Here is a 19,612-nt window from a genome sequence, read left to right on the forward strand (position 1 = left end):
TTGTTTATTTTCCTGTGACCAATCGAAATATTTATAAACTTGGTGGCCTATGATGCTTAATATGGTCTTTCTGTAAATTGTCACCATCAGTGAGCAATAAAGGGTTTGATGGGTGAGCTAAAAAAAAAAGGAGGCAAAGAAAGTATCACCCATTTCTCACTGCCATCGCCAAGGGGCGACATATTCATCCACAATCTGTCCCTTCTCCTCCGGCGTTGTCCTGTACTAGTCCCGGCGTCAGCGACGTCACCAAGCGGACCCGCGATAAAGCTGCAGGAAAACTTCAACGCCAAATCGGAAATTAAAAGTTTGTTCTTTCAAAGTAAGAGCTCGACACCCCAAATTGACTGCAAAGTTAAAAACAACAAAGGAGAAAGTAGAAACAAGAAAGGAAGGTCGGTAGTAAAATGATGAAAAGAAAATTAAATAATTTACATTGCGAATAGTCATAAAGTTTTGTGTAAAGGTTCACGTTGAGCAACTGACCACAAAAGTATTTTAAGTCCGCACCACTTTCAATTAAGTTAAATCTGATTGTAAATTAAGTCAGATCTGGAGGATTTTTTTTAAGTAGACATGTTTGAATATACAAATGCCCTAAATGTAACTTTTCGATCTGAAACACTCAGACCAGGTACTTAAATTTCCTTTCTCCCCATTATGATTTGAACTTGAAGCAAGTTGCTCTCACCACATGCCTACATGCACTGAGTTTCTGCCATCCGATTGTCTGATTCAGTTTAATGTTAAGTAACAGAAGTACCTAAAAAAGTGGCCAATTACTGTTCATTGCTGATTTGGCATAACATTATGACTATCGTCCTGTTAATGTGCTGGTTCCCATTTTGATGAAAAAACAGTGCTATCTTCTCAACACATGGACCTTACCTAACCCTCAAAGGTGTATGATGAGGTTTGTGCCAATGTGTTACCAACAGATAAAGTCCTGTTGCGGATCGGACTTGTCTGCCGAATACATGTAACAGACCCTCAACTTGGACTGAAATAGAGAATGAGCTGAAGACCGACATCACCCACAAGGGATGATCTGACAAAATCATCATGCTTTCATAATTTGCCTTCGTCAAACTAGCTCAAATCTTTGCCCATTTTTCTGCTTTAACAGCACCTACAGACAAATAATATTCTACCTGTTAACATGCGTGATAATGAAGACATAATCAGCTTTATTCAATTTACTTATCAGTCAAATGATCTGGACTTGAGCAGAAATTTGGAGAAATTGACTCCATACTGAGGAAGTAATTCAGCCAACTGAGAAAGATGTTTTGAACAAAGGGACACATTTAAAAGTTTACCAGACACCGGCCCTTGGGGACTGGAATTGAAGACCACTGTTACACTTAGGTGTTGAAGCAGAAACACGTCTACAAGTTGCAAGAAATTGGCCATCTTTTTGTAGTTCATTTATTAATTTAAACGGATGGCCAGTAAACACAACTTTCCTGTTTTGTTTTATTGTGAAACGTCTGACCGGAAGTGCGTAGTTCGCCCTAGCTAGCTTGAAAGAAGTGCTCGAGGTGGAGGCAGTGAGCCTGCGAAGGAAAAACAAGCGAGGACAGGTCGGGCGCTACATGCCCAGCCCGTGTTTTAAAAGAAGGAAAATTAGTCAAAGTGGAGGACATGTGGATGTGAGTGAGGTTTTCGTCACTTTCACGCGGGCTCAGTTACTTATTGTTTGGCTCTCGGGCTGTGGCTGTGGCGTGTCGCTGTTTGCCCATTCTCACTGGAGTGAACACTAAGGTAAGAGCCTGCAAACCTTACAAATGAACTGTGTTAAGTTGGTGGGGCTGAACCGGTTACTTTAAACGCTTTTGTATCTTTATGGTGTAGTTTGATCTGTCTTTGAGGAGACTGGAAACTGTAGTAAAAGTTGGGACAAAGACGGCGGCTTACTGGTGTCACTTTCACGCTTTGACGCCTGCTCTTTGTCCACTCAGATGTGGTTTAACCGCACATCGAGCTCAAACCTCAATTCGCCCCTGATTTATCTCTTTTCTGCCTCATGTCTACTTTTCTTTCACGTTTAAAGCAAAATCAGAAAGCTTACGTTCATCCACATCATAATTTTCCCCATCTTTTTGTTCGGGGCCACTTAATAAAGGCCTGCGAGCGAGGGCTACAATCCACAAACAGGTCTTGAGAAATGTCTATGTAGTGAGACATCTGCTTTTTATTTGTAATGTTCATCGCATTTATTGTCCGTAATAAATCCAGACGGACGTTTTCCCATTCATTCAATCATAATGCGCCCTGTTGTGTGGTGGATCTCCTGTTGAAGCCGCAACAGCTTACACAATGACCCGCACTTGCCAAAACACTGGAGATAACGCTGGAGATTGGCGACTGGTGCCACATGCCTCGCTTAGTCAATGGTTCTAGTGGCTTTCATTGGGAACTGCACCATCCATCCCTCTAATTACATGCGTTTCCAATGATTTTAGGAGTTGTACTTCTTTAAACAAACGAGATTATCTGGACTGGCATTGAAGTAACCATCAGTCGATGCCAAGATCAGGTGTGCAGGTTTAAAATAGGCGTCTGAAAGAAAGTGGTAAGAAATGGCAAAAATAAATGCCTAATTTAAAGATAACCTGCGTCTTTTTAAATGTAAGTTAATTGACTTTATTTAGCCAGTTGATCACGTTACTTTTGTTGGGTGTATTGTTACCTATCTTGGTAGAAATAGGACAGCAATTAAGAATGTGCTTACACTTTAAATCAGTTGATCTTGAGAATAAAATAATACAATTACACCCTCAGAGGAACATTATATTTGGTATCCCATAATTTCCTGCATCACATCTAAAATGTAAGGTATTATCGGGTCATCGGTTCTCATGATGGAGTGCATCGTTAAACCTGCGGGACGCATGCACTTGCTGTAAATGATTGTTGAATTTAGTGCCTTTTTTTTAACCTAGGAATGATTTGTGAGGCTTTAATGTGTCAAGTTTTATTCATTAATTACAGAAAACAGAGATCCATTTAAAAACGCCTGTTTGTATATTTTACAGTTAATTTCTAGCCATGTGATTTCAATGCCAGGCATGTTGCTGTGAGCTAACATTAGCAATGACAGTCTTGGTGCAGAGTCAAAATAAGTAAATCTATATCTGTGACCATTTGAGTTGATCTTTTTTCTTTTTATTTGATGCAGTTGACAATCTTTATTTCTTAAAATGGAAGAAGTGTGTTGCATATTGCTACTTGATTTGAAAAAAACAAGCTAATCAATATTATTTATGTCGATACCATTTTTTTTCATCAAAACAAATCCCTCTATTTTCCGACTTAACAATTTAAATCACTTAACCTAGGTGTGACTTCAGTTCCAGCTCAGATTTCCGAGACACTTTGAACACATCTTAAGCCCTATGTTGCTAATAGTAAAAAGAAATGGATAACCATTGATATTCTGGGCCTGTTCACTGTATCAGTGGGGCTTTTAATAAACCCCAAATAGGTCATAAACATTTTTAAGGGGTCGGTCAAGCAAGTGACGCCATCACCAATCAAACAGTTGGAGCCAAAATGGCATCCAAAGGCTTGTTGATGTCTATATGCCTAGTTTCTGTGGATTGTAAGATGCATTGTAGTAATTATCATTGATTCATCAGCATTTTTCCAAAGAGGCCCAAAGTTATACTACAGGTTTGCAGTCTTAATGAAGGGGTTACAGGTGCAAGATGGCATCTATTCCTATATTCAGTTACACACCCATTCTGCTGACGCACCCTCTGAGTTCAGTACGTTATTATTTTGAGACTAAGATAAGGTTCACTCAGCTATTTTACGTAGGCGGAACTTGACAACAGCACTCTGGACTCCTAGACCTGAATCAGAAACTGCTATTACAACATGTCAAGCAGAGACACTTTGAGCTTTGAATGCCTAACATTTTTATCTTCTCAGAAAGCTGAGTAAAGGTGAGGTGCAACGGCTGACTGGGTATTTCAGATATAACAGGAAGAGCAAGTTGTATATTTACTGTACTTGGCTCTGATTTCAATTTCTCAGAATAAAATTTCTCTGAATAATCCTTTTTTTTAAAAAAAAAATCTTTTTTAAGACGAGAGCTTCAGATTTTGAATTGGTAAAAAAAAAAAAGATATACTAATTTGTGTAAAAAAAGTATTTTTTCCCATCAGGAACAATCATTTATATCAAGAACAAATGTGAAGCAACACTATGTTTGACAGGAGTGACTGTTTAAAAAAAAAAAAAAAGTCAAAATTCTTGTTTACTTTAGCATTACTGATTAGTTTGGTTAGCATTTGTAATTACGTTTTAAACATCTCACTGACTGGATAGTTTTTTAGCGTTAGCTGCGGCGCGGTGTGTTCTCTGAGCGTAAATTGATTCGGTTTTTGAATTTGACTTGCCGATCACCAGTCACATTCATTAACTGACCAACAGCCAGTTCCCGGGTGTATCCCAAGAAGACACTGGCTTGTCGTAACCTTGAAAATCTGAACCATCTCTATTGTTTGTTTTATAGACATTTGATCAGCAACAGAGTGCTTTGATGATACTTTCTGTTCACCATTGTTTCCTGTTGGTCTTTTTAGAGTTCACTTCCTTTCTGGTTTTTGTATTTTTAGAATAGAGCTCACATCGCAAACGTTTTCTTTATTGTGTGAAACATAAAGAGCTGGATTTCATTGTAATTTGGATTAAAACTTTTTTTTTTGTACCGTAATTCTGTTTGAGAATTCACTTCCTTTTTTTTCTCTCTTTTATTAGCTGGAAGTTTTGAGCTTCAGCTAATAACACGTTAGGCCATTTTAAAAACGATGCGTATTCAAAAAATTAACCTGAGTGTTATATGTAAAATAATTGTTGGTACAGCATAAATTGAACCTTTATATCATATTCAGTTGCTTTACTAGTTATCACAAATGAACAAAGTCGCATGTTATGAAATGGAAACCATTGGGTACTTGGTTATTTTTGGGCCAGTGCTGGTTATAATATTGGGGATATAAAACATAGTAAACTTAGTTAATGATTAGTAAATTGATAAATTTTGTTTTCCAGAACATGAAGACATAACGGCAACTGGTTAATGACATAATGAGGTTCATTTTGAAAACGTGTTTTTGTTCCTCAGCACTTTGAGCTACAGTTTGATGCAAGGTGTGTGAACTGCAAGGACTCTGAGCTTTTAGGTTCGGTCGTAATGCTGGTTAGTGCTTCAGTATTGGACATAAAGTATCTCAATGCGAGCTCCTGGGTTTGTTCTCCTTTGTTGTTCAAAAATGTATCTTCTTTTAAGTCTTTGCATTGGATCTCTGTTCAGATGCAGTGATCCAGTGAGAAATGTTTTGACAGATGAAGTCTTTAGTAAACGCAGTCATGATGACATCAGACTAATTTCCTCCTCTTCCTCTCCTGCTTAATGCGTTTGAAATGTCCTGAGTCACTGCTGGTGGTTTAAAGGCCTGCACACCTTCGTCTGATAGATTAGAGGTTTGAAACCTTTATCTGTGTTTGTGGTGACTTTTTCAAAATATGTCAAAATAAATAAATAAAATGGAGCAGGAACATTGCTGTGGATCTTGTGACCCATGTCTTATGTCTTTCCTATTGGGAAGTAACCAGAATATTTTTTGTGTGTTGTTAGGTTTATAGTTTGGGATCAGAAAAATTTTGCTATAATTGATTCTCTGTCCCTTATGGGGTGTTTATTTTCTTCTTTTGTTTGTTTGCTTGGCAAAATACAATAACTTGTAGCCGTAATCTTTAGGATCCAGAGATGGGAAAGCATATTTAGGAAGTGGCCATGTTTTTTCACATATGGTATTTTTGTCCTGAGGAGAGCATCATGTTTGTTTCCCTTTGGGAAAATTTAAGCTCTGTAGTAGAGAGAGAGAGAGAGAGAGAGAGAGGAATTAATAAGCGTAGGAACAGATGGGCAGTCAGGAGACAGAAAATTACTCATGAAGATCATCATGTTGATAGCAAAATAAAGGCCTTTGTCTTACTGGGCATCTGTAACCTGGTGAATGGGATTGTTGTTAGACTGGGAGGACCAGCAGCCATAACAGCTCAACCTGTTCCTGTGACCCAGTGATCTAGAGACATGGTAGCTATAATCGCACTGTGTTTACATCTGTGGTGATGTTAGTGAAACACATTAAGGGCTTGGGATTTAGATTTAGAATTGTATTATAATTGTATAATCTCACACGCCTCAGTGCTTTTAAGAGTCACTTCAGGTCACAGTTCAGAAAATCTTCTGTATTTTAAGCATGCATATAATAGGTTGCTCTAGGACTTGATTGTGTTTGAAACTGGGGAACCTTTTGGCACAAATGTTTACCTTTTAAACATTAATTACATGGCTTAATTGGTTTAAGAGCTAATGATTTTGTAGTCATCCCCTTTTTCTTAACGCTGAATATCATGCTGGCTCATTAATTCAGTTCTGACTGAATATCAACTAGATTATTTAAAGCACAATTTATTAATTGTTTAGTGTTAAACGTTGAATTTTGAGAGTGCTCTGTAGCTCCTGGTGGGCGGCGCGCAAATGGTTCTTTTAAGGATTTTGATAACTTGTCGCTAAAATGTCTAAAACACTTTGGAGATTAAATCTGAATATAGTATCATAACAATTGGGATTCTACTGCTATTTCAGGGACTTTGGACCAACTTATAAGACGGTGCTTAAAAACTGCTACTTGAAAATGTGTTGGTTTTTTTTCTCATACCCTCAGTGCAGGTTATTGTTGCTGTCTCTAACTCCAGTCCTTGAGAGCCCATTGCCCTTCAGCTTGCGTCCAACATGCCTGAATCAGATAAATGGCCTTGAACTTTGATTCAGATGTTTTTGAGCAGGAAACAAAAAAAATTGCTGGTAAGTGGCTCCTGAGTACTGGACTTTGAGACCTACGGTTTATTGTTTCAGTTTGTAAGCTTGATTCATGATTAAACCCGTAGTATCCAGACATAGTAAAGAAATGGAAAATCTTTTTTTTTTATTATTATTATTTTTTTAAAACTTTTTTATGAAAAAAAAAGCAGAGTTTTTGAAAATGAAATGCTTTATTGTATGATTGGACATATAGATGTAAAAAAACAAACCTTTTCTGTATATTTGTTTTCAAATAACCATGTGCAGTGCAACATTTGTGTCCTTTTGTATCCCAAATATGTAAAATTTACTTTTGGTTGCTAATGACAAATTCATTAGCAACCATTTGAATGAATCCAGAAAATTCATTCAAATTTTCTGGATTTTGGAGTTTCCCTGCAGTAGGTGCTCCCACATGGTGCCTATATTCATGAAAGAAGCATCATTAAATTGCAGTTTTATTGCAAATCTGTTATTTCAACATTACTATTGCAATAATTTCCAGATGAGCATCCTGAAATTAAGATGTATTAAATGTGAATATCGTGGAAATGAACACAGACTGCAGAATCTGTTGTAGTGGATGAGGTACGAGGTGACGGTATACTTTGTATACTAAAATGTAGATGAATGCCATATTGTTTATTTTGGGACTTTGAACACAGCTAAAACCTTTCCGACGGTAAACAACATATTGACTCAGGTTAACTGTGTGAACTGTTGTTGTGCTTAGTGAACTTGCGCAACACTGAGCACCAGATGATAATTCATATTGAAGCTGCGTGTTGTGAAACAGCTGAATCAATTATGATATTAACAGATAATAGGCTAATTAAACATATTAGTATTCCAAAAATTATTATTAAAGCAAGCCAAAGCTATGCTGGGATCATCTGATGACAGGATGTTTGATCTACATCCATTTGTGAAATTATGTTTTTTGTTTTGACTATCTAAAGTACATTTTATGTATGCTAAAACCATTGATTTGTTTTTTTCTTAAAAAGGCATTTTGTTGAACTCGTTTAAATTTGGATCTCATTCAGACATGCTTCTTTCATCTGTACTTACTACTCTTTTTTTCTCTTGTTTTTAACATTCATCTCAGTCATTATCTGCTTTCGCCAACACTCAGACTTGAATTCCCAATTAATGCCAGACAACTGGTTTCAGTCTGTCAGCCTCACTGTCCCTGTTCACCAGTGGGCAACCTGCCTAATCCTTGGCATTGGTTGGGATGGCAAGAAAGGGCAGGAAACTGGGAGGAGTGGTAAGTTTGTTAGTAAATATGATAGAAGCCCAGTTTTCCACAGAAACCAAAATGCTGTTTAGTGGTGTATGATAAGACCCAAGATGGCATCGAAGGGGATCACTAAAGTAGCAGAAACTGGCGAAAGACTAAAACAACTCATTTTTCCATTGACTGGTTTGAAGGCCAACGTTCCTGTGTGTTTGCTGGAGAATAGGGAAAGTCTGCAGGCTTTGTTGCTCCCGGCGGTAATTCGGTAGAAAAAAAAGAAGTAGATGCCCCTAATGCAAAGCAATCATCAGGGAGAGGAAAAACATCTGCTGTGTAGATCCACCGGATGGAAAAGGAGAACGTTCTCTTCCTGGAATTACTTTCATCTTCGGGGATCCGTGGGATATAATATGTGGGAATATACGCGGCTGTCATGTGAGGGTTTTCTCAGACCAGCAGCAACTGTGAGTCACATCACGCTATTCTCCAAGGCTGCTTCGTCTTCCTGTTTTAAATCAATACTTTTTTGACTTGAAGAACCACTTGAAGCAGTCATTTGAGTTGATGAGTTTCACCCTTTCTCTGGCCATAACCACGTCTCACCAAATGCGAATCAGAACGGGAACGATGAAACCAGCCAGCGACGAATTAATGTGCAGCAGTTTTCCAGAGTGCTGTGAAATTAAACTCCTATTTTAAGGAAAATTCTCATTTTTCTTCTTTACTTGTTGGAATGCGTCTCTAGACGAGGGAGGCCGCGATCCGTTCGAGGCTTTCTGGAAGATCGTCTTGCATATCGTAACTTCATCTTCTCCGTACTCGAGAGAAAGTGAGCATAAATTCATAAACATGCGGAGAGCTGCTCGTTAAATTGTAACAGTCCCCCCACTCTTTCCTTTAATGTGTATGGGGATTGTCTTGCATGGAAGAAAATTACCACTTGAGCCATTAGGAGGGACGTGATGAGAGTGAAATCTAGCAGGTCGCAAAAGGGAATTTTAAAATTGGGACAAAAGCTCACTACTTTAACTCGTTACTAAAACTGACCAACAAGGAAAGAGAGCAAAAAAATGTGAACAATATTGGTGAATGGATGAATTTTTTTAAAGCAGGGTATAATGTTAGTTCTTTATGTGAACCAGACCGTTTTTTCATTTGTTGGTAGATGGATGGTTGTGATCGCATCAGTCTGGGTTTGCATTGTCTAAAAAGGTTCAGAGGAAAATGTTGCAGCTTGTCTGACTCATAAAGGGAGTTCAGCTTTTGTTTCAGAGTTCGTTCGATTCTGTTGTTCTCGGCAGAGGCTTTGACGGGCCCTTCACGCTCTAATTGATTTAATTAAGTGGACGTCCGCCCCCCAACCCCTCTTTGGCTGTACTAATGCACAAGCTGACAGCACGCAGACACGCATCATGTTATCTCAAACTCCACAACATGAGCTTTGCTTATCTGTAGTTCGCAGAACGATCCAAGTTTCCCTCCAGAGCATCCCAGCCCACGTAGCATCAATCCATCTGTGGTTCAGCCTTGTTGATGAACTTGGGTCATTCTTGTGGATGCCGCAGAAGGCATCGACAACACTAATAAATGTGGAAAAATACATTAAGAAAACATGAAAATAATCACAAAAAACTTCATTAAGTTTATTGTTTTGTCTAGTCAGATGATTTATTCTTTACCGATGAGGTAGAGCTGCATAATGGTGATCATAATCATGATTTTATATACTTTCTGTAATATTGTTATAGATATTTTGCTTAACTGAACCTAGATTTCACATTCTTTTTTTGTTCATTAAAAGCTGCAACAAAAGCATTGTTAGATGGTCAGGACTTTAAAGCAATGTTTAAGGTGCAGCAGCTTTATTGACCTGTGCAATGCAACCACTTCAGTTTAAAAATGCTTACAATGTATTAGGGAAGTCTGAGTTTGCAAAATATACTAAGGTATTGTTAATATTTTAAGGTGCTGCTCATTTTCTGTCATTGGTTGAGAATGATGGATGAAAAGACTGGGATGCTATCCGCTAATGAAATTACCAATCATAAGAGGAAGTCTTGTTTATGATTGGTAAAAGTTACTTCCTTCCATGTAGTTGTGACTCGTAAAATCTCTGTTCTTTGCAACATTTGATTTTTCCTCTGGTGCTTTTATTCTAGCCCAAGAACAAGAGGGATAAGGACTTTCATCCTTCTTGTGCTTATGTTTGCAAATGGGGGAACAAGTACAAGAGGAAGGCATTAAATTGAGATTCATCAGCCACATTCATTTTGATATCTCCTCTGTTGGTAACCGGTAAAACAATAATCCAGTTTCTCTCTGAGTGGATGTGCCTGCTCCAGCTGCAGGGGAAGCTCCATCTGATTAAGGCCGCATCTGCAACAGGTGGGCCTGTTCGCAGTTGTGTGATTTTTGTAATTGACAAAAAAATGAGAATTTTAGCTAACGACCAGTTAATTAAAAAATGCAGCTCGCTAGATATGATTGGATTTCTAAGCTTTACTTCAGGTATTGCTATGATATGATGATGAAGTAGCCAAGATAATAACTTCTGGCACAGCATCGCCAGGAATTGGATGAGTTCACAGAAGTCGCAGTGTAGATGTGTTAATCTTCATTTTAGAGAGTTTTCTGGAATTAAAACATCAACATTTTTCCAAAGGGCTTGGCTGATTTTTAAGGTTTTGTCTGACAGTCTAGTTATTTAGTACAGCCGGTTTCAGAGACTCGGGCTACAGATAAAGTTTAACAAACTTCCAACCAGAAATCTGCTTCGGTTGTGATTTTTGTCTTTAATATATCTTGACTCCTTTATACATTGTGCTCCTAGATTACATTTAACTCGGCTCAACAATAAAGTGTTGCCTTAAAAGATTATGGACAAATCCTTGCATTTATGGGAAGTGTCCAGACTATACACAGAAAAAAAAAATGAAAGCAGGTATATACAAATAGCCAGTGCCTGTGCTGAGGCATGAATTAAGTGAGGGAGTGTGAATGGAATTTGACTCCAGTGTAAACCTGCCACCAACCCCACCGCTTCCACTGCAAGGCCAAACAAAGCTGCAGGAATTGCAAAATAGATGAGACAAGACACAACAGCAACCAGCAAACTGATAGTTGCTCCTTTGTCAGCAAAGAACTCTGACCTACCAGGTTGTTCGTTTCTTGCGATCGTGAATTCTCGTTTTACACCTTATTCATCCCATTATGGAAATTCTGCATGTCGTAAAATCTTGAAGGGCTCTTTGCTGTGCGGTCTGTAAATCTAAAAAGCACACACTGCAGCAAAACTGCTACGTTATTTACCCATAATTTCAGTTCTTTCAGTATTCACTGGATTGGTAATTGCATAATAAGTTTCAAAATGACCATTTCATGCCTATCAAAATTGTCTTGAAGAGGTGTTAAAGTTGTTAAGAAACTGCTAAGAGTAAGGACAGACTGGCAGAATGGTCAACATGATGCACTTCAGAACATAAAAGTAGTTCATAAAAGGTTGGTGCTGTCAACTCCTAAGCTATATTGGGCTGTAAATATTGGTAAATTAGTCTCAAGAATCCTTACATAACAAGGTTTCTGCAGCAAACCCTCAGTAATTATGAGCAGAACATATAGTTTCACAAAACCATTTCATAATTTAGCAGTTTAGCACTCAGTAACATCAACTTCTCCATGTTCTAGATTAAATAAATTGAATTGATTAAAATAAATTAAATAGTCCTCCCTGGTTTTTAAAATGTTCAGTTTGTCTGCCAACATTTAAAAATAAATATTTAGTTCAGTGATAAGGGTTGACTAAATATACCATCAGTGTGTGTGTATGTGTGTATATATATATATATATATATATATATATATATATATATATATATATATATGGTAGTTGAACTACTAGCAATGTGTCCAGTCTATGTATTTAACTTGACATTTTAACACATAAATCTTTAACTTTTGTTTAAATGATGGTTTAAATGTCTAGACAAAATCCAATAGAAAAAGAAGGATATTAGTGTTGGCTTTGCTACGGATATTTGATCAGTTTGGCTCCGTCGCTACAATAAGCCATGAAACTCTGTTTGGGAAGTTAACCAAGTCTGAATTGTAAATGTTTTGTGGTGATTAGCTTAGTTTAGCGTTCTGTGTTTAGACGGTGTTCCAGAGAGAATGGAAGTACCTGTAAATGCACATAATTTAACCCATTGTCACATAGAGTTCTGGGAACCATCTAGACCGTTTTCATCATTTTAGACATTTCTCTTCTAGATTTATTCAAGCTATACTACTAGATATTACCGTGTGACATGGTGCTGCTGCTGCGTGCTTGGAAGTTGATTCAATTGCTGGAGAGAGCAACGTGATAGGCCTTGTCTAATCCATTTGTGCATTCTTATATTTCCCTCAACAGGCGTACACTCAGACACACATCCACATGGCTGCAGGTGAAGTGAGTCCTGCTTTATTTATAAGGTGTACAGCTCAGAATGCCACACGATTCTCCTGAGGATTCACGTTTGCGTGCTCTGTGTTTGGCTTGTAAGCGTCCGCTCCTTGCTCTCTCTCACTCTTATATGCACTTGCTACAAAGCATCTGTTTACCCTTTTCATGCAGGTTTAGCTTGGCAGAACTACATCTGTTTGAACGTGACCTTGGCAGTTTACAGCGAGCTGCCGGCAGACATTTGCTGACTCTGGCGCTTCGCGGTTTTATGTTGAAGGAGTGATATCATCTGCATGTCACGGAAGCAGGAATGCCTTTGTGTGTTCAGGCCAGAGCAGCTCACTGTAGCCAGCAGTGGGAAATGTCAAGCAATGGAACCCAGCAGTGCAGAAACCATCTTGGGAGCAGGATGGCTTAAATGGATTGAATCATCAGTCAGAGGGGTGGACAGAGAGGAGACAGCATTAATGGGGATGGCAGGACAATTGATGATATAAATAAAGGCTGTAGGAAAAATCAATATTTATGAAAATCACGGCGGTTTCAAGATCTTGTTTTTACTTGAGGTACAGTCTTAATTTGGAAATAGAAAATGTTCAAAAGGTCTCTGGAATATTAATTTTATATAAGCAATACTGTCTCAGTTATTGTCACATTGGTTACATTTCTTTGTAAGTTTCATGGTGTTAGGAAATAATGATGAGATTATTCATCCTGCATTTGACTTGGTGAGTTTTCTTTTAATTTGACTGTAATTGTGGTTAGAAATGTACGGATGAGGCTTTTCACGGCCAATACAGATTTCCACTTCAACGTCTGACCTGCTGATTTCAGCCTATAACATTTTATAATCTATTTTACTGAATGTAGTTAAAAAAAAAAAGCTAATCTCTGATCAGTTTGTTGCTTTGATTGCAGATATAATTTGCTACTAAAATGCTATCACTTTTGGCTGATAAACACCCTAAAAAGGAAACTTCCTTTAGGTATAAAAATCATTAGCTGGTAGTCTGATTTTTGTAATTTTTGCAGTGAAGCAAGTTCTCCCTTGTTTTTACTCTTATCTGAAAACTTCCTGATTAAGTTAAGCATTTTAAGGCATTGTGGGTAAGTAAATACACACCATCTATGTATTTACTTAAACAGAATGTAGGCTTTACGTGCTGCTATGTTTCCGCTATAGTTTTGAGAGCATCTCATGTGCCTCGCGGATCAAAATTAGGTTGTGCATCAAAGGCAAATAAACACGAGCAGCAAAAACTCCCTGCTCAAATTCCCTCAGAGAAGGTTCCCATGTGTATCAGAAAACTTGGTTAAATATAGATTGTTTTTCTCTCCAGTCAGTCATGGAACATTTCATTCATAAAAAATTAAGTTCAGATGAAAAAATAATTTTTGAAAACTCTTTGAAAATGAGTTGAATTCACATTTTTTTTCTATAATTGTCATTACCAAAGATAATTCTGGAGACACAGTGTTTTCATTGACTGCTGCTTTGTCTTCCACCCCTCATATTGCTAGTAATTTGCTCATTTTGAGTTTGTAATTGCTGTGTGTACATGATCTAAATCTTTCAGTCAAATCTCCTTCAGCTGCTCAATAAATCTATTGACAAGTCTTAATGAATTACACTGTCAACTTATTTGAAAACCACTTGGTTATTTATGCGCATGGTGGTGCTTACTGTGAGGTTTAACGTCATTTTAATGAAACGCACAAGGCTAACTCTAACTTTATTGCCCCGCTGGGACCAGGAAATTACCAGATTAAAGTCTAAGGTTTAAATTCTCCAAAGGCTGAAAACTCAAGACCCAGTCACTGTCTTCATGCAAAAAACTGACGAGATTCATCCCAGTCGTTTTGTTTTTATTGTCCCACGGTTCGCTTTCCAGGAGCGCTAATGGGATTAATGCAAATGCTGTTAACGCTGAGACCACTTTGCTTTAAATCTCGGTCCCAGCAGAGGTGCAACACAAGTGTCTAACCTTAAAAGGCGGATAATTATTGCGTATTAGTGTTGTCGGATACAAAAATATTCACACGGCAGTTTGTGTAATCTCTATATTTGTGCCCAACAGGTCTGCATCACATCACACTGCGCCTCATGCATTTTTATTAAAACGTTGGGTTGTTCTCTCCTGGGAGCCTGAAGGTAAAATCTGATCAAAGGGAATAATTCAGGTTTATAGCTGAGGGAGGAGAAGGGAGAGAGTCACTGGAGCAGAGGGTGCAAGAGAAGGTAAATCTCAAGCCACATTTTTAGTCGGTTGTGGTTTGTGTTACCCAAAAAAAGGAGATAAGAAATTTAAAGGAGAATTTCTGGATTGTTTTCTTGCTTCATAGTTGGTTAACTTAAATTTTTGCATCAGTCTGTTGAGAATAGGTAGCACTTAACTAAATCTATTCACCCGTTGGGTTTATAAAATTACGTTATTTTCAGCAGTTGTGATCCTTCTTATTGATCTCTTCGTACTGATTATGCATTCTTCCAAAATGGCTGACCTGGTTCATCTCCCATGTTACCTCATTAACAGAAAAAATTGGTTGCTTGTAGGAAATCTGACGGATGTATGTAAATGCGCGTTATTGCCTTGCCTTCATTTCACCATGAGGTTACGTCTTCGTAAGGACGCTTTCTTTGCTTTTCCTTTCTCCAAATTTTCCCCAGATTGTTCCGCTAATGTGGTTAGTTAGATTAGGTGCAACTGGGTCACTGCTTCTCATATTGCCTTTGTCATTGAACTTTTTCTGGTTTTATTTTTCACCAGCGATCAGCACAAAGATTCTGTTTTTCTTTTTAATTTTTGCTTCTGACAAAGAAATGGAGAGACGTTTTGTTTGCAAGTAAGCAAGTAAATCAGCAGTTTGTTGAAACTATGCAGTTGCGCTTTTCTACTTTTGTCCTACAAGATGCACCACATTACTGCTTAAAATAAATTTTAAAAAGACACAAAAAACCTTTTGTTCACCATGTCTGCAAGATAGAAAAAGGTTGTGTACAGAGAATTAGGCTATTTCATTTCCTGAGAACATGCTGCTCTGTAGAAGTGTCACATTATGTATTTAGAGTGCAGGGAGTTGTGCAGCTGGAACAAACACTGTGATACTGAGGAAGGAGCCAAACCTAATATTAACGGTAGAGAAAGCATCCCAAGTTTTTAACTTGTATTTAGGCCTATAAACAAGAACAAAAACTGGGAATTATTGAGGTCTCTGAGCTCTAAGGCTTTTTATCAACTTTTAATATAATCAGAGTAGTGGAAAATTGAATCAAATTTGCATGCAGCGTCATTCTGTTTTTAAATTAAGATGTTAATCAAAACAGAATCTTGCATAATTTGAATCCAATCATACTGGAGAGTAAAGTGTTGTGCATTGCTGGAAGGAATTATTAAAAATTGGGACACTATACACTTATGTAGTTCTGTACTAATGAGTGAAATAAGAGATTAAAGCTGCAGTATGTAACTTTTTGGAAAATATTTTTTTCATATTTTTTAAAATCTTGGTAAGTTCTGACAGTAGAATATGAGAGATAGTCTGAACAAAATCAAGCTCCCCTGACTTCTCCCTATGGTCCTACTGCCACTTGCAATAATACATCGCTCTTGTTCAGAAAAAAACAATCAGAACCAGGGGGAGGGTTATAGTGCTGTCAATCAAGCTCACGGATGCGCTGCTCACACCCTTCTCCTGAACAGCGCTCAGTAGTCTTTCAGGCTGAAGATACTGGGGTGCTGCAGATGGGCTAATGGCAGAGAAGTGATAAAGTTATTGCATAACTGCTAATTTTTTAACTTGTACCTGCAAAAAAAAAAAAAAAAAAAAGACAGGTAAACAAAATAAGATGCAGGATGACGGGCAAACCTAAAAGGCAAGAATTAGGCAGAGCCCAAAATAAAACAAGGATAAACATCACAGCAGCTTTTTAGATGAAGCTACATTTGCTAAAAGGATTAAAAAACGATGCAGTTGGCCACATTTCTTCTTGGTAAGTAAGTATCTCTGCTTGATTTTTTATTTTTTAACATAACTATGCTATAATGACTACAGTATTACTGGTGATGGAGCAAATCTAGTTTTACTCTGTAGGTTTTTCTGTTGTTTTTTTTGCCATCATTGGTAGATGACATTTACTAACCTAGTAAGCATCAGCCTACTATTAGTTTCTAAAACATATTCCAAAATGTTATACAATTGAAATCCATGCTATTTGAAATGTTTTTAACCATATTCTGTGATTATATATTTATAGTCTGTACTAATGCATCATAGTTGTTCTAATTGGTATATTTAAGTGTATTTACAGTAAAACGGAAATACATGGTTTAAATAGAGCTGCACTATATCAGATTGCACTGTTCATCACAATATTAGTGCTGAAAAAGGCCAAGAACTGCCTGATTTAAATATTTGGCTTAATATCTTATTTCAAGTGTTGTGAATTCACCCTCTGCATGCTAAGAATATACTTGTATTTCAAATCAAACTATTAGGGAGGATGTAATTGTGCATTCACACTGTGTCTGCTGATACATTTTTGACCAGATGGATAGACCTTAGCTGCCTTTGGGCGTAGTAGTATATGTATATATTTTGTGTCTTGGATCCTAAAGCTACTGAAGAAATTGGTAATGTTGGGAAAAATAGTCATTTGAAATTTGGGTTATTTTTTAATCAATATCATAATTTGCAATATTAAGTAAAAGTTTTCCAGTTGAGTTTTTTTCAGATATACTGCAGCCCAAGTTTTGGAGGTTCTGAAAAATAATATATAAAAAAAAACTTAAGGCAAACACTAGTGGGGCGCAACCCTGTGGGTACAACTTTGAATCTTATAAAAGGCTTCATAAAAATTTTGAGCATAGACACCCAGAGGGAATGATCTGATTTAAATGTAATTTGGACTGCATGAAGACTGGTGATGGGCATGTAAATGATTTGACTAGCAAGAAGCTGAGCCGCCTCTAAACTGCACCAGAGCACATAAGCGACGGCATCAGGAGTTGAGTGATCCACTACAGGCTGCAGTAATGTCGGTTTCTGTCCGACACGAGGGACACGCTCTTCACACCACAGGTGACACGTTATGCGTCGGTGACATTTGTATCGCCGTTCTTTGACATCTTTATGCCCTGCTCTTGAACTGGTCTCATTCAAACCCACAAAGCGCCTCCTGTCAAACTCTGTTTCTAACGCACGAGTGAAGCATCCTCATTCACTGCCTTGACAGACTGTCAGAAGCTCCAGGAACTACCTGCAACACACATCACAACCGATGATGCACACACTTATTGTTGTCTCAGTTCTAGACGAGAAAGCTCCTTGCAAATCAAACCATTTGCATACTAATCCCTGGTCTGCATGTGCTCAATTATATCCAAATCACACCAATCTTTCTGGGTAGTAAACTGGGTGATTTACTGGTTCCATTAGCAGTGAGTGGTTTAGTGGCTGCCATAGGTGTATAAATTGACCTTTTAGATCCATTTTAAACATTATCTGACTTTTTCTTTTGTTACATACCAAAACATTCATTGGTCACAAAAGCAGCCCCAAGGGGGACCGCATTTCCATTTTGAGAAATCATTGTTTCTTGAATTAGAATGCGTTATTTTGCATCAATAATCTACCATCATTATCCAGAAACCCTTTATGTTTAACTCGCTCCAGAAAGGTCAGCGTTTTCGTTTAATCGGATGATGACGTATCTGGCAGGCAATGCAGGTAATTGAAAAATGGGAAGTAATCGTTCTGTTGGTGATAGATTAATCAGTTGCCGGTACTGTCTGGCTCATTCTTTTCCCCTTTCCTCTGCACCTTGTGCTCTATAGCTCCCATTTGCCTTTGTGTGGCTGAGATTTTGTTCTTCAGAAAGGAGCCATCTAGAACTGAAGGGTGAAGGGATAAATCTGAAATTCATGAGGGAACAACTGTGCAGCTGAAAAATGAACCGTCTATTTTTTCCCCCCATTGAGACCGACTGAAGAATCTGAATTTCTCCTCTTGGGAGACAGACTGAAGTGATGACAGGAAATGAAAGTGGAATTGCTCTCATTGAAAGTATGGAAACATGGAAATGACACTTTTTTCTTTTTTTTTGTTTTAAGCTTTTTAGGACATTTTTCTTTAAGTCGGTGTGTATTTGAGACAAAATCCAATCAGGGGCCAAGACTCCTGACCTAAAGAGAACTTTATGTAATTATTCTCTCATTCAGAGCTGAGGAACCATCACTATTTGTTGTTGGTAAATCAGCACAACTCTGAGATGAGTTACTAATGATAACTATTACATACATGATATTAACAGAACTTAAGAATCATGATTCCTGGTTACTGAAACTCTTATGTAAATAAAAGTTGCATTGTATGAAGTGAACTTTAGAAGTGTTCAAATTGCTGCTAGTTAATTTGATTTCCTCATCATACTCACTGACAGGCTTTAATGAATCCTGACATGTTGGATTCATTTGAAGTTTTTCCCCCTCTGAGTTTCCACTCTTTGTGGATGTTTTCATCTCAGTCGCTAAAAATATACCAAGTGTGGACATTGAGGGCAGGGGAAGCCCAAATATATTATTGACTTGCAGGATTTGCATCTACGGCATTTGAAATATGACATCCTATCAGATATTACATCCACTCCTTTGCAGTTGCGATGTACCAAATTGTCAGACAATTTTACAAATCTCTAAGCTTCATGTTTTCCCTGCGTAACTGTGAGCATGTAGGGGAATTTAAGCCAACGGATCACAGTTCTGGGCTGAGTTGTGTTGATAGAGGAATTTTTTGTTTCTGTATTTCACAATTTCTAATCCTACTGAAGGACAGAGCTTCTTTCTGAAATACTCATTTTATATATATATATATATATATATATATAATATAATTTCATTGGGTTTGGTCTGGATTTGCTGTAAAAACTTTGAAAAATGCCTGACTTTTCCAGGAAGCTAGTTTTTTTTCCCCCTCTTTGAATAGCTGAATCTGAAGAAGCCTCCTCTGTCTGTGACCAGGCTCGGCTCAGTTTTTGTGGTCTGACTCTTCCCAC

At 37.7% G+C, this 19,612-nt stretch overlaps 1 protein-coding gene across 1 annotated transcript in view; it reads left to right on the forward strand.

Annotated features, from left to right (window-relative positions):
* Positions 1-1,497: 1,497 nt before the first annotated feature.
* Positions 1,498-19,612, forward strand: part of nck2a (NCK adaptor protein 2a) — a 34,917-nt gene continuing 16,802 nt past the window's right edge. Inside the window, exon 1 of the mRNA XM_008434751.2 lies at positions 1,498-1,764. The gene's annotated coding sequence lies outside the window, so the exon portion shown is untranslated. The remainder of the gene's footprint in view (positions 1,765-19,612) is intronic.

The sequence above is a fragment of the Poecilia reticulata genome, chromosome 2 (genome assembly GCF_904066995.2).
Source record: "Poecilia reticulata chromosome 2, P_reticulata-male-v2, whole genome shotgun sequence".
Classification (NCBI taxonomy): Eukaryota; Metazoa; Chordata; class Actinopteri; order Cyprinodontiformes; family Poeciliidae; genus Poecilia; species Poecilia reticulata.